This window comes from Channa argus, chromosome 1 (genome assembly GCF_033026475.1).
Source record: "Channa argus isolate prfri chromosome 1, Channa argus male v1.0, whole genome shotgun sequence".
Lineage (NCBI taxonomy): Eukaryota > Metazoa > Chordata > Actinopteri > Anabantiformes > Channidae > Channa > Channa argus.
In genome coordinates, this window is record NC_090197.1 from 24,471 (window position 1) to 39,578 (window position 15,108).

The following is a 15,108-nucleotide window of genomic DNA, read 5'->3' on the forward strand; positions in this document are numbered from 1 at the left end:
AAGCAAGCACTCTACCATTTGAGCTAATTCCCCTGCAAGCTTTTTTTCCTCCCTGTGTTCACAGCGTACCGGACAAACTCTCAATATCCACCCCTTATGTCCTCTGTGTTTGTAGATTGTGGAGCCCGAATACTTGACAGTCACGGGCCTTGTTGACAAGGCCAGAAGCAGTCGGAGGGAACAAACAGTTGGTGTGGCATGAGGTTTTGGTGCTAATGGAGTGCACCTTTTGGCCAAAGAGAATCTCCAAAGTGTTTAATTGCAGCCTTAGAAGAGTTGGCTACAATCTTCCTTGATAGGCCGCAGTCTGTTCTTGTGCTTGAGTGTAGACACACGGATGGAAATTCTGTCAGGATTGACATTCGTCGGCCATCTCAGAAGTGCTTCTTCTTTTCCTTTCGGCTGTTCCCTTTCAGGGGTCGCCACAGCGAATCATGTGCCTCCATCTAACCCTGTCCTCTGCATCCTCTTCACTCATACCAACTAACTTCATGTCCTCCCTTACTACATCCATAAATCTCCGCTTTGGTCTTCCTCTAGACCTCCTGCCTGGCAGCTCCAACCTATGTATCCATCTAAAGATATATTCACAAGCCATCTCAGAAGTGCATCGCCTGTATGATAAAGGATTGCGCGTCACCTTGACGAGGTCAGGGTAGGCATGAGGCATTTGGAGAATGTGGGTATTGATCCCACTACTTCTTGCATACAAAGCTAGTGCTTTACCATTTAAGCTAATTCCCTTGCAAAGGTACTTGGATATTAAATTCAGAGAGGAGATATTCTAGGTGTTCTTATTAAACCCTGCGAGGTGACCTAGAAATCCTGTAGGTCTGTCTTTGCTGATCAAAGTCTCGTCGCCCTTCCTTGCTTAATTGACGAGGTGGCCGAGTGGTTAAGGCGATGGACTGCTAATCCATTGTGCTCTGCACGCATGGGTTGGAATCCCATCCTCGTCGCATGTCAGATTAAAGTGGTTTTAGACAAACACAGATAAAACCTTCTGCTGGACTTACAACATCCAATGGTAAACCAAATACTGTTTTGTGCAGAGAACTCGAGTGTGACAGTTGATGCAGAAATCAGACTGTTGACATGTGAGTGCAGGTGATTAAGCTCACTGGACAAGCAGCTTTGGAAGAGCTTCCTTGATAGGCTGCAGATAGGCTGTATAATAAGGTGTGTATTCCATGCTGCTCTGCCCACCGGGGCTACAAAACATTTGGTTCAGGTGTCACATTAATGTCGTCTAGTGAACAGGACACCACAGATACAAGGCCTGTGGAGACACATGCAGGCAGGGTCCCACACAAAACTGCTACTCAGTGGATATGTTCTCTTTTCCAAACATTCTCTGTTAAACCTAAATTTGGTAGTGTGTAAAAGTTCCAGGAAATCAGCAATTTCTGAAATGGCTGATCGCCCCCACTGATACTCGATTGGAACTTCAGCAGAACGTTTTGACTGTGTGTACAAGCCTAAATGCATTGACTGGCTGCCATGTGTTTAGCTGATCAGACAGCAAACTGGTCGCCTTTTTAGCTGTACTGCTGACAGGCAATTTCCCATTCTAATTGATTGTGATCTGCACATGTGGGATATGGAGGCTGAAACTTTTTAACAGTTTCATCCATTTATGGGAAAAATGAAATCAAACGTTTGTGGAGAATGTGGGCATCAATCCCACTACCTCTTGCATGCTAAGCAAGCACTCTACTATCTGAGCTAATTCCCCTGCAAGCTTTTTTTCCTCCCTGTGTTCACAGGGCAGAATTTGCAAACGTACCGGACAAACTCTCAATATCCACCCCTTATGTCCTCTGTGTTTGTAGATTGTGGAGCCCGAATACTTGACAGTCACGGGCCTTGTTGACAAGGCCAGAAGCAGTCGGAGGGAACAAACAGTTGGTGTGGCATGAGGTTTTGGTGCTAATGGAGTGCACCTTTTGGCCAAAGAGAATCTCCAAAGTGTTTAATTGCAGCCTTAGAAGAGTTGGCTACAATCTTCCTTGATAGGCCGCAGTCTGTTCTTGTGCTTGAGTGTAGACACACGGATGGAAATTCTGTCAGGATTGACATTCGTCGGCCATCTCAGAAGTGCTTCTTCTTTTCCTTTCGGCTGTTCCCTTTCAGGGGTCGCCACAGCGAATCATGTGCCTCCATCTAACCCTGTCCTCTGCATCCTCTTCACTCATACCAACTAACTTCATGTCCTCCCTTACTACATCCATAAATCTCCGCTTTGGTCTTCCTCTAGACCTCCTGCCTTACAGCTCCAACCTATGTATCCATCTAAAGATATATTCACAAGCCATCTCAGAAGTGCATCGCCTGTATGATAAAGGATTGCGCGTCACCTTGACGAGGTCAGGGGAGGCATGAGGCATTTGGAGAATGTGGGTATTGATCCCAGTACTTCTTGCATACAAAGCTAGTGCTTTACCATTTAAGCTAATTCCCTTGCAAAGGTACTTGGATATTAAATTCAGAGAGGAGATATTCTACGTGTTCTTAATAAACCCTGCGAGGTGACCTAGAAATCCTTTAGGTCTGTCTTTGCTGATCAAAGTCTCGTCGCCCTTCCTTGCTTAATTGACGAGGTGGCCGAGTGGTTAAGGCGATGGACTGCTAATCCATTGTGCTCTGCACGCGTGGGTGCGAATCCCATCCTCTTCGCATGTCAGATTAAAGTGTTTTTAGACAAACACAGATAAAACCTTCTGCTGGACTTACAACATCCAATGGTAAACCAAATACTGTTTTGTGCAAAGAACTCGAGTGTGACAGTTGATGCAGAAATCAGACTGTTGACATGTGAGTGCAGGTGATTAAGCCCACTGGACAAGCAGCTTTGGAAGAGCTTCCTTGATAGGCTGCAGATAGGCTGTATAATAAGGTGTGTATTCCATGCTGCTCTGCCCACCGGGGCTACAAAACATTTGGTTCAGGTGTCACATTAATGTCGTCTAGTGAACAGGACACCACAGATACAAGGCCTGTGGAGACACATGCAGGCAGAGTCCCCCACAAAACTGCTACTCACTGGATATGTTCTCTTTTCCAACCATTCTCTGTTAACCCTAAATATGGTAGTGTGTAAAAGTTCCAGGAAATCAACAATTTCTGAAATGGTTGTTCGCCCCCACTGATACTCGGTTGGAACTTCAGCAGAACGTTTTGACTGTGTGTACAAACCTAAATGCATTGACTGGCTGCCATGTGTTTAGCTGATCAGACGGCAAACTGGTCGCCTTTTTAGCTGTACTGCTGACAGGCAATTTCCCATTCTAATTGATTGTGATCTGCACATGTGGGATATGGAGGCTGAAACTTTTTAACAGTTTCATCCATTTATGGAAAAAGGAAATCAAACGATTGTGGAGAATGTGGGCATCAATCCCACTACCTCTTGCATGCTAAGCAAGTGCTCTACCATCTGAGCTAATTCCCCTGCAAGCTTTTTTTCCTCCCTGTGTTCACAGGGCAGAATTTGCAAACGTACCGGACAAACTCTCAATATCCACCCCTTATGTCCTCTGTGTTTGTAGATTGTGGAGCCCGAATACGTGACAGTCACGGACCTTGTTGACAAGGCCAGAAGCAGTCGGAGGGAACAAACAGTTGGTGTGGCATGAGGATTTGGTGCTAATGGAGTGCACCTTTTTGCCAAAGAGAATCTCCAAAGTGTTTAATTGCAGCCTTAGAAGAGTTGGCTACAATCTTCCTTGATAGGCTGCAGTCTGTTCTTGTGCTTGAGTGTAGACACACGGATGGAAATACTGTCAGGATTGACATTCGTCGGCCATCTCAGAAGTGCTTCTTTTTTTCCTTTCGGCTGTTCCCTTTCAGGGATCGCCACAGCGAATCATGTGCCTCCATCTAACCCTGTCCTCTGCATCCTCTTCACTCATACCAACTAACTTCATGTCCTCCCTTACTACATCCATAAATCTCCGCTTTGGTCTTCCTCTAGACCTCCTGCCTGGCAGCTCCAACCTATGTATCCATCTAAAGATATATTCACAAGCCATCTCAGATGTGCATCACCTGTATGATAAAGGATTGCGCGTCACCTTGACGAGGTCAGGGGAGGCATGAGGCATTTGGAGAATGTGTGTATTGATCCCACTACTTCTTGCATACAAAGCTAGTGCTTTACCATTTAAGCTAATTCCCTTGCAAAGGTACTTGGATATTAAATTCAGAGAGGAGATATTCTAGGTGTTCTTATTAAACCCTGCGAGGTGACCTAGCAATCCTGTAGGTCTGTCTTTGCTGATCAAAGTCTCGTCGCCCTTCCTTGCTTAATTGACGAGGTGGCCGAGTGGTTAAGGCAATGGACTGCTAATCTATTGTGCTCTGCACGCGTGGGTTTGAAGCCCATCCTCGTCGCATGTCAGATTAAAGTGTTTTTAGACAAACACAGATAAAACCTTCTGCTGGACTTACAACATCCAATGGTAAACCAAATACTGTTTTGTGCAGAGAACTCGAGTGTGACAGTTGATGCAGAAATCAGACTGTTGACATACGAGTGCAGGTGATTAAGCCCACTGGACAAGCAGCTTTGGAAGAGCTTCCTTGATAGGCTGCAGATAGGCTGTATAATAAGGTGTGTATTCCAAGCTGCTCTGCCCACCGGGGCTACAAAAAATTTGGTTCAGGTGTCACATTAATGTCGTCTAGTGAACAGGACACCACAGATACAAGGCCTGTAGAGACACATGCAGGCAGAGTCCCCCACAAAACTGCTACTCACTGGATATGTTCTCTTTTCCAACCATTCTCTGTTAACCCTGAATATGGTAGTGTGTAAAAGTTCCAGGAAATCAGCAATTTCTGAAATGGCTGATCGCCCCCACTGATACTCGGTTGGAACTTCAGCAGAACGTTTTGACTGTGTGTACAAGCCTAAATGCATTGACTGGCTGCCATGTGTTTAGCTGATCAGACGGCAAACTGGTCGCCTTTTTAGCTGTACTGCTGACAGGCAATTTCCCATTCTAATTGATTGTGATCTGCACATGTGGGATATGGAGGCTGAAACTTTTTAACAGTTTCATCCATTTATGGGGAAAAAGGAAATCAAAGGATTGTGGAGAATGTGGGCATCGATCCCACTACCTCTTACATGCTAAGCAAGCGCTCTACCATTTGAGCTAATTCCCCTGCAAGCTTTTTTTCCTCCCTGTGTTCACAGCGTACCGGACAAACTCTCAATATCCACCCCTTATGTCCTCTGTGTTTGTAGATTGTGGAGCCCGAATACGTGACAGTCACGGACCTTGTTGACAAGGCCAGAAGCAGTCGGAGGGAACAAACAGTTGGTGTGGCATGAGGATTTGGTGCTAATGGAGTGCACCTTTTTGCCAAAGAGAATCTCCAAAGTGTTTAATTGCAGCCTTAGAAGAGTTGGCTACAATCTTCCTTGATAGGCTGCAGTCTGTTCTTGTGCTTGAGTGTAGACACACGGATGGAAATACTGTCAGGATTGACATTCGTCGGCCATTTCAGAAGTGCTTCTTTTTTTCCTTTCGGCTGTTCCCTTTCAGGGATCGCCACTGCGAATCATGTGCCTCCATCTAACCCTGTCCTCTGCATCCTCTTCACTCATACCAACTAACTTCATGTCCTCCCTTACTACATCCATAAATCTCCGCTTTGGTCTTCCTCTAGACCTCCTGCCTGGCAGCTCCAACCTATGTATCCATCTAAAGATATATTCACAAGCCATCTCAGATGTGCATCACCTGTATGATAAAGGATTGCGCGTCACCTTGACGAGGTCAGGGGAGGCATGAGGCATTTGGAGAATGTGTGTATTGATCCCACTACTTCTTGCATACAAAGCTAGTGCTTTACCATTTAAGCTAATTCCCTTGCAAAGGTACTTGGATATTAAATTCAGAGAGGAGATATTCTAGGTGTTCTTATTAAACCCTGCGAGGTGACCTAGCAATCCTGTAGGTCTGTCTTTGCTGATCAAAGTCTCGTCGCCCTTCCTTGCTTAGTTGACGAGGTGGCCGAGTGGTTAAGGCGATGGACTGCTAATCTATTGTGCTCTGCACGCGTGGGTTTGAAGCCCATCCTTGTCGCATGTCAGATTAAAGTGTTTTTAGACAAACACAGATAAAACCTTCTGCTGGACTTACAACATCCAATGGTAAACCAAATACTGTTTTGTGCAGAGAACTCGAGTGTGACAGTTGATGCAGAAATCAGACTGTTGACATATGAGTGCAGGTGATTAAGCCCACTGGACAAGCAGCTTTGGAAGAGCTTCCTTGATAGGCTGCAGATAGGCTGTATAATAAGGTGTGTATTCCAAGCTGCTCTGCCCACCGGGGCTACAAAAAATTTGGTTCAGGTGTCACATTAATGTCGTCTAGTGAACAGGACACCACAGATACAAGGCCTGTAGAGACACATGCAGGCAGAGTCCCCCACAAAACTGCTACTCACTGGATGTGTTCTCTTTTCCAACCATTCTCTGTTAACCCTGAATATGGTAGTGTGTAAAAGTTCCAGGAAATCAGCAATTTCTGAAATGGCTGATCGCCCCCACTGATACTCGGTTGGAACTTCAGCAGAACGTTTTGACTGTGTGTACAAGCCTAAATGCATTGACTGGCTGCCATGTGTTTAGCTGATCAGACAGCAAACTGGTCGCCTTTTTAGCTGTACTGCTGACAGGCAATTTCCCATTCTAATTGATTGTGATCTGCACATGTGGGATATGGAGGCTGAAACTTTTTAACAGTTTCATCCATTTATGGGAAAAAGGAAATCAAAGGATTGTGGAGAATGTGGGCATCGATCCCACTACCTCTTACATGCTAAGCAAGCGCTCTACCATTTGAGCTAATTCCCCTGCAAGCTTTTTTTCCTCCCTGTGTTCACAGCGTACCGGACAAACTCTCAATATCCACCCCTTATGTCCTCTGTGTTTGTAGATTGTGGAGCCCGAATACGTGACAGTCACGGACCTTGTTGACAAGGCCAGAAGCAGTCGGAGGGAACAAACAGTTGGTGTGGCATGAGGATTTGGTGCTAATGGAGTGCACCTTTTTGCCAAAGAGAATCTCCAAAGTGTTTAATTGCAGCCTTAGAAGAGTTGGCTACAATCTTCCTTGATAGGCTGCAGTCTGTTCTTGTGCTTGAGTGTAGACACACGGATGGAAATACTGTCAGGATTGACATTCGTCGGCCATCTCAGAAGTGCTTCTTTTTTTGCTTTCGGCTGTTCCCTTTCAGGGATCGCCACAGCGAATCATGTGCCTCCATCTAACCCTGTCCTCTGCATCCTCTTCACTCATACCAACTAACTTCATGTCCTCCCTTACTACATCCATAAATCTCCGCTTTGGTCTTCCTCTAGACCTCCTGCCTGGCAGCTCCAACCTATGTATCCATCTAAAGATATATTCACAAGCCATCTCAGATGTGCATCACCTGTATGATAAAGGATTGCGCGTCACCTTGACGAGGTCAGGGGAGGCATGAGGCATTTGGAGAATGTGTGTATTGATCCCACTACTTCTTGCATACAAAGCTAGTGCTTTACCATTTAAGCTAATTCCCTTGCAAAGGTACTTGGATATTAAATTCAGAGAGGAGATATTCTAGGTGTTCTTATTAAACCCTGCGAGGTGACCTAGCAATCCTGTAGGTCTGTCTTTGCTGATCAAAGTCTCGTCGCCCTTCCTTGCTTAGTTGACGAGGTGGCCGAGTGGTTAAGGCGATGGACTGCTAATCTATTGTGCTCTGCACGCGTGGGTTTGAATCCCATCCTTGTCGCATGTCAGATTAAAGTGTTTTTAGACAAACAAAGATAAAACCTTCTGCTGGACTTACAACATCCAATGGTAAACCAAATACTGTTTTGTGCAGAGAACTCGAGTGTGACAGTTGATGCAGAAATCAGACTGTTGACATATGAGTGCAGGTGATTAAGCCCACTGGACAAGCAGCTTTGGAAGAGCTTCCTTGATAGGCTGCAGATAGGCTGTATAATAAGGTGTGTATTCCAAGCTGCTCTGCCCACCGGGGCTACAAAAAATTTGGTTCAGGTGTCACATTAATGTCGTCTAGTGAACAGGACACCACAGATACAAGGCCTGTAGAGACACATGCAGGCAGAGTCCCCTACAAAACTGCTACTCACTGGATATGTTCTCTTTTCCAACCATTCTCTGTTAACCCTGAATATGGCAGTGTGTAAAAGTTCCAGGAAATCAGCAATTTCTGAAATGGCTGATCGCCCCCACTGATACTCGGTTGGAACTTCAGCAGAACGTTTTGACTGTGTGTACAAGCCTAAATGCATGGACTGGCTGACATGTGTTTAGCTGATCAGACGGCAAACTGGTCGCCTTTTTAGCTGTACTGCTGACAGGCAATTTCCCATTCTAATTGATTGTGATCTGCACATGTGGGATATGGAGGCTGAAACTTTTTAACAGTTTCATCCATTTATGGGAAAAAGGAAATCAAAGGATTGTGGAGAATGTGGGCATCGATCCCACTACCTCTTACATGCTAAGCAAGCGCTCTACCATTTGAGCTAATTCCCCTGCAAGCTTTTTTTCCTCCCTGTGTTCACAGCGTACCGGACAAACTCTCAATATCCACCCCTTATGTCCTCTGTGTTTGTAGATTGTGGAGCCCGAATACTTGACAGTCACGGGCCTTGTTGACAAGGCCAGAAGCAGTCGGAGGGAACAAACAGTTGGTGTGGCATGAGGTTTTGGTGCTAATGGAGTGCACCTTTTGGCCAAAGAGAATCTCCAAAGTGTTTAATTGCAGCCTTAGAAGAGTTGGCTACAATCTTCCTTGATAGGCCGCAGTCTGTTCTTGTGCTTGAGTGTAGACACACGGATGGAAATTCTGTCAGGATTGACATTCGTCGGCCATCTCAGAAGTGCTTCTTCTTTTCCTTTCGGCTGTTCCCTTTCAGGGGTCGCCACAGCGAATCATGTGCCTCCATCTAACCCTGTCCTCTGCATCCTCTTCACTCATACCAACTAACTTCATGTCCTCCCTTACTACATCCATAAATCTCCGCTTTGGTCTTCCTCTAGACCTCCTGCCTGGCAGCTCCAACCTATGTATCCATCTAAAGATATATTCACAAGCCATCTCAGATGTGCATCACCTGTATGATAAAGGATTGCGCGTCACCTTGACGAGGTCAGGGGAGGCATGAGGCATTTGGAGAATGTGTATATTGATCCCACTACTTCTTGCATACAAAGCTAGTGCTTTACCATTTAAGCTAATTCCCTTGCAAAGGTACTTGGATATTAAATTCAGAGAGGAGATATTCTAGGTGTTCTTATTAAACCCTGCGAGGTGACCTAGCAATCCTGTAGGTCTGTCTTTGCTGATCAAAGTCTCGTCGCCCTTCCTTGCTTAGTTGACAAGGTGGCCGAGTGGTTAAGGCGATGGACTGCTAATCTATTGTTCTCTGCACGCGTGGGTTTGAATCCCATCCTCGTCGCATGTCAGATTAAAGTGTTTTTAGACAAACAAAGATAAAACCTTCTGCTGGACTTACAACATCCAATGGTAAACCAAATACTGTTTTGTGCAGAGAACTCGAGTGTGACAGTTGATGCAGAAATCAGACTGTTGACATATGAGTGCAGGTGATTAAGCCCACTGGACAAGCAGCTTTGGAAGAGCTTCCTTGATAGGCTGCAGATAGGCTGTATAATAAGGTGTGTATTCCAAGCTGCTCTGCCCACCGGGGCTACAAAAAATTTGGTTCAGGTGTCACATTAATGTCGTCTAGTGAACAGGACACCACAGATACAAGGCCTGTAGAGACACATGCAGGCAGAGTCCCCCACAAAACTGCTACTCACTGGATATGTTCTCTTTTCCAACCATTCTCTGTTAACCCTGAATATGGTAGTGTGTAAAAGTTCCAGGAAATCAGCAATTTCTGAAATGGCTGATCGCCCCCACTGATACTCGGTTGGAACTTCAGCAGAACGTTTTGACTGTGTGTACAAGCCTAAATGCATGGACTGGCTGACATGTGTTTAGCTGATCAGACGGCAAACTGGTCGCCTTTTTAGCTGTACTGCTGACAGGCAATTTCCCATTCTAATTGATTGTGATCTGCACATGTGGGATATGGAGGCTGAAACTTTTTAACAGTTTCATCCATTTATGGGAAAAAGGAAATCAAAGGATTGTGGAGAATGTGGGCATCGATCCCACTACCTCTTACATGCTAAGCAAGCGCTCTACCATTTGAGCTAATTCCCCTGCAAGCTTTTTTTCCTCCCTGTGTTCACAGCGTACCGGACAAACTCTCAATATCCACCCCTTATGTCCTCTGTGTTTGTAGATTGTGGAGCCCGAATACTTGACAGTCACGGGCCTTGTTGACAAGGCCAGAAGCAGTCGGAGGGAACAAACAGTTGGTGTGGCATGAGGTTTTGGTGCTAATGGAGTGCACCTTTTGGCCAAAGAGAATCTCCAAAGTGTTTAATTGCAGCCTTAGAAGAGTTGGCTACAATCTTCCTTGATAGGCCGCAGTCTGTTCTTGTGCTTGAGTGTAGACACACGGATGGAAATTCTGTCAGGATTGACATTCGTCGGCCATCTCAGAAGTGCTTCTTCTTTTCCTTTCGGCTGTTCCCTTTCAGGGGTCGCCACAGCGAATCATGTGCCTCCATCTAACCCTGTCCTCTGCATCCTCTTCACTCATACCAACTAACTTCATGTCCTCCCTTACTACATCCATAAATCTCCGCTTTGGTCTTCCTCTAGACCTCCTGCCTTGCAGCTCCAACCTATGTATCCATCTAAAGATATATTCACAAGCCATCTCAGAAGTGCATCGCCTGTATGATAAAGGATTGCGCGTCACCTTGACGAGGTCAGGGGAGGCATGAGGCATTTGGAGAATGTGGGTATTGATCCCAGTACTTCTTGCATACAAAGCTAGTGCTTTACCATTTAAGCTAATTCCCTTGCAAAGGTACTTGGAAATTAAATTCAGAGAGGAGATATTCTAGGTGTTCTTATTAAACCCTGCGAGGTGACCTAGAAATCCTGTAGGTCTGTCTTTGCTGATCAAAGTCTCGTCGCCCTTCCTTGCTTAATTGACGAGGTGGCCGAGTGGTTAAGGCTATGGACTGCTAATCTATTGTGCTCTGCACGCGTGGGTTCGAATCCCATCCTCGTCGCATGTCAGATTAAAGTGTTTTTAGACAAACACAGATAAAACCTTCTGCTGGACTTACAACATCCAATGGTAAACCAAATACTGTTTTGTGCAGAGAACTCGAGTGTGACAGTTGATGTAGAAATCAGACTGTTGACATGTGAATGCAGGTGATTAAGCTCACTGGACAAGCAGCTTTGGAAGAGCTTCCTTGATATGCTGCAGATAGGCTGTATAATAAGGTGTGTATTCCATGCTGCTCTGCCCACCGGGGCTACAAAACATTTGGTTCAGGTGTCACATTAATGTTGTCTAGTGAACAGGACACCACAGATACAAGGCCTGTAGAGACACATGCAGGCAGAGTCCCCCACAAAACTGCTACTCACTGGATATGTTCTCTTTTCCAACCATTCTCTGTTAACCCTAAATATGGTAGTGTGTAAAAGTTCCAGGAAATCAGCAATTTCTGAAATGGCTGATCGCCCCCACTGATACTCGGTTGGAACTTCAGCAGAACGTTTTGACTGTGTGTACAAGCCTAAATGCATTGACTGGCTGCCATGTGTTTAGCTGATCAGACGGCAAACTGGTCGCCTTTTTAGCTGTACTGCTGACAGGCAATTTCCCATTCTAATTGATTGTAATCTGCACATGTGGGATATTGAGGCTGAAACTTTTTAACAGTTTCATCCATTTATGGGGAAAAAGGAAATCAAAGGATTGTGGAGAATGTGGGCATCGATCCCACTACCTCTTACATGCTAAGCAAGCGCTCTACCATTTGAGCTAATTCCCCTGCAAGCTTTTTTTCCTCCCTGTGTTCACAGCGTACCGGACAAACTCTCAATATCCACCCCTTATGTCCTCTGTGTTTGTAGATTGTGGAGCCCGAATACGTGACAGTCACGGACCTTGTTGACAAGGCCAGAAGCAGTCGGAGGGAACAAACAGTTGGTGTGGCATGAGGATTTGGTGCTAATGGAGTGCACCTTTTTGCCAAAGAGAATCTCCAAAGTGTTTAATTGCAGCCTTAGAAGAGTTGGCTACAATCTTCCTTGATAGGCTGCAGTCTGTTCTTGTGCTTGAGTGTAGACACACGGATGGAAATACTGTCAGGATTGACATTCGTCGGCCATTTCAGAAGTGCTTCTTTTTTTCCTTTCGGCTGTTCCCTTTCAGGGATCGCCACTGCGAATCATGTGCCTCCATCTAACCCTGTCCTCTGCATCCTCTTCACTCATACCAACTAACTTCATGTCCTCCCTTACTACATCCATAAATCTCCGCTTTGGTCTTCCTCTAGACCTCCTGCCTGGCAGCTCCAACCTATGTATCCATCTAAAGATATATTCACAAGCCATCTCAGATGTGCATCACCTGTATGATAAAGGATTGCGCGTCACCTTGACGAGGTCAGGGGAGGCATGAGGCATTTGGAGAATGTGTGTATTGATCCCACTACTTCTTGCATACAAAGCTAGTGCTTTACCATTTAAGCTAATTCCCTTGCAAAGGTACTTGGATATTAAATTCAGAGAGGAGATATTCTAGGTGTTCTTATTAAACCCTGCGAGGTGACCTAGCAAGCCTGTAGGTCTGTCTTTGCTGATCAAAGTCTCGTCGCCCTTCCTTGCTTAGTTGACGAGGTGGCCGAGTGGTTAAGGCGATGGACTGCTAATCTATTGTGCTCTGCACGCGTGGGTTTGAAGCCCATCCTTGTCGCATGTCAGATTAAAGTGTTTTTAGACAAACACAGATAAAACCTTCTGCTGGACTTACAACATCCAATGGTAAACCAAATACTGTTTTGTGCAGAGAACTCGAGTGTGACAGTTGATGCAGAAATCAGACTGTTGACATATGAGTGCAGGTGATTAAGCCCACTGGACAAGCAGCTTTGGAAGAGCTTCCTTGATAGGCTGCAGATAGGCTGTATAATAAGGTGTGTATTCCAAGCTGCTCTGCCCACCGGGGCTACAAAAAATTTGGTTCAGGTGTCACATTAATGTCGTCTAGTGAACAGGACACCACAGATACAAGGCCTGTAGAGACACATGCAGGCAGAGTCCCCCACAAAACTGCTACTCACTGGATGTGTTCTCTTTTCCAACCATTCTCTGTTAACCCTGAATATGGTAGTGTGTAAAAGTTCCAGGAAATCAGCAATTTCTGAAATGGCTGATCGCCCCCACTGATACTCGGTTGGAACTTCAGCAGAACGTTTTGACTGTGTGTACAAGCCTAAATGCATTGACTGGCTGCCATGTGTTTAGCTGATCAGACAGCAAACTGGTCGCCTTTTTAGCTGTACTGCTGACAGGCAATTTCCCATTCTAATTGATTGTGATCTGCACATGTGGGATATGGAGGCTGAAACTTTTTAACAGTTTCATCCATTTATGGGAAAAAGGAAATCAAAGGATTGTGGAGAATGTGGGCATCGATCCCACTACCTCTTACATGCTAAGCAAGCGCTCTACCATTTGAGCTAATTCCCCTGCAAGCTTTTTTTCCTCCCTGTGTTCACAGCGTACCGGACAAACTCTCAATATCCACCCCTTATGTCCTCTGTGTTTGTAGATTGTGGAGCCCGAATACGTGACAGTCACGGACCTTGTTGACAAGGCCAGAAGCAGTCGGAGGGAACAAACAGTTGGTGTGGCATGAGGATTTGGTGCTAATGGAGTGCACCTTTTTGCCAAAGAGAATCTCCAAAGTGTTTAATTGCAGCCTTAGAAGAGTTGGCTACAATCTTCCTTGATAGGCTGCAGTCTGTTCTTGTGCTTGAGTGTAGACACACGGATGGAAATACTGTCAGGATTGACATTCGTCGGCCATCTCAGAAGTGCTTCTTTTTTTCCTTTCGGCTGTTCCCTTTCAGGGATCGCCACAGCGAATCATGTGCCTCCATCTAACCCTGTCCTCTGCATCCTCTTCACTCATACCAACTAACTTCATGTCCTCCCTTACTACATCCATAAATCTCCGCTTTGGTCTTCCTCTAGACCTCCTGCCTGGCAGCTCCAACCTATGTATCCATCTAAAGATATATTCACAAGCCATCTCAGATGTGCATCACCTGTATGATAAAGGATTGCGCGTCACCTTGACGAGGTCAGGGGAGGCATGAGGCATTTGGAGAATGTGTGTATTGATCCCACTACTTCTTGCATACAAAGCTAGTGCTTTACCATTTAAGCTAATTCCCTTGCAAAGGTACTTGGATATTAAATTCAGAGAGGAGATATTCTAGGTGTTCTTATTAAACCCTGCGAGGTGACCTAGCAATCCTGTAGGTCTGTCTTTGCTGATCAAAGTCTCGTCGCCCTTCCTTGCTTAGTTGACGAGGTGGCCGAGTGGTTAAGGCGATGGACTGCTAATCTATTGTGCTCTGCACGCGTGGGTTTGAATCCCATCCTTGTCGCATGTCAGATTAAAGTGTTTTTAGACAAACAAAGATAAAACCTTCTGCTGGACTTACAACATCCAATGGTAAACCAAATACTGTTTTGTGCAGAGAACTCGAGTGTGACAGTTGATGCAGAAATCAGACTGTTGACATATGAGTGCAGGTGATTAAGCCCACTGGACAAGCAGCTTTGGAAGAGCTTCCTTGATAGGCTGCAGATAGGCTGTATAATAAGGTGTGTATTCCAAGCTGCTCTGCCCACCGGGGCTACAAAAAATTTGGTTCAGGTGTCACATTAATGTCGTCTAGTGAACAGGACACCACAGATACAAGGCCTGTAGAGACACATGCAGGCAGAGTCCCCTACAAAACTGCTACTCACTGGATATGTTCTCTTTTCCAACCATTCTCTGTTAACCCTGAATATGGTAGTGTGTAAAAGTTCCAGGAAATCAGCAATTTCTGAAATGGCTGATCGCCCCCACTGATACTCGGTTGGAACTTCAGCAGAACGTTT

General features: G+C 45.4%; 2 non-coding genes across 2 annotated transcripts; both read left to right on the forward strand.

Annotated features, from left to right (window-relative positions):
• Positions 1-877: 877 nt before the first annotated feature.
• trnas-gcu (transfer RNA serine (anticodon GCU)) lies at positions 878-959 on the forward strand. The gene has a single exon. It is a non-coding gene; the product is annotated as a tRNA-Ser (tRNA).
• Positions 960-11,119: 10,160 nt separating this feature from the next.
• trnas-gcu (transfer RNA serine (anticodon GCU)) lies at positions 11,120-11,201 on the forward strand. The gene has a single exon. It is a non-coding gene; the product is annotated as a tRNA-Ser (tRNA).
• Positions 11,202-15,108: the final 3,907 nt, after the last annotated feature.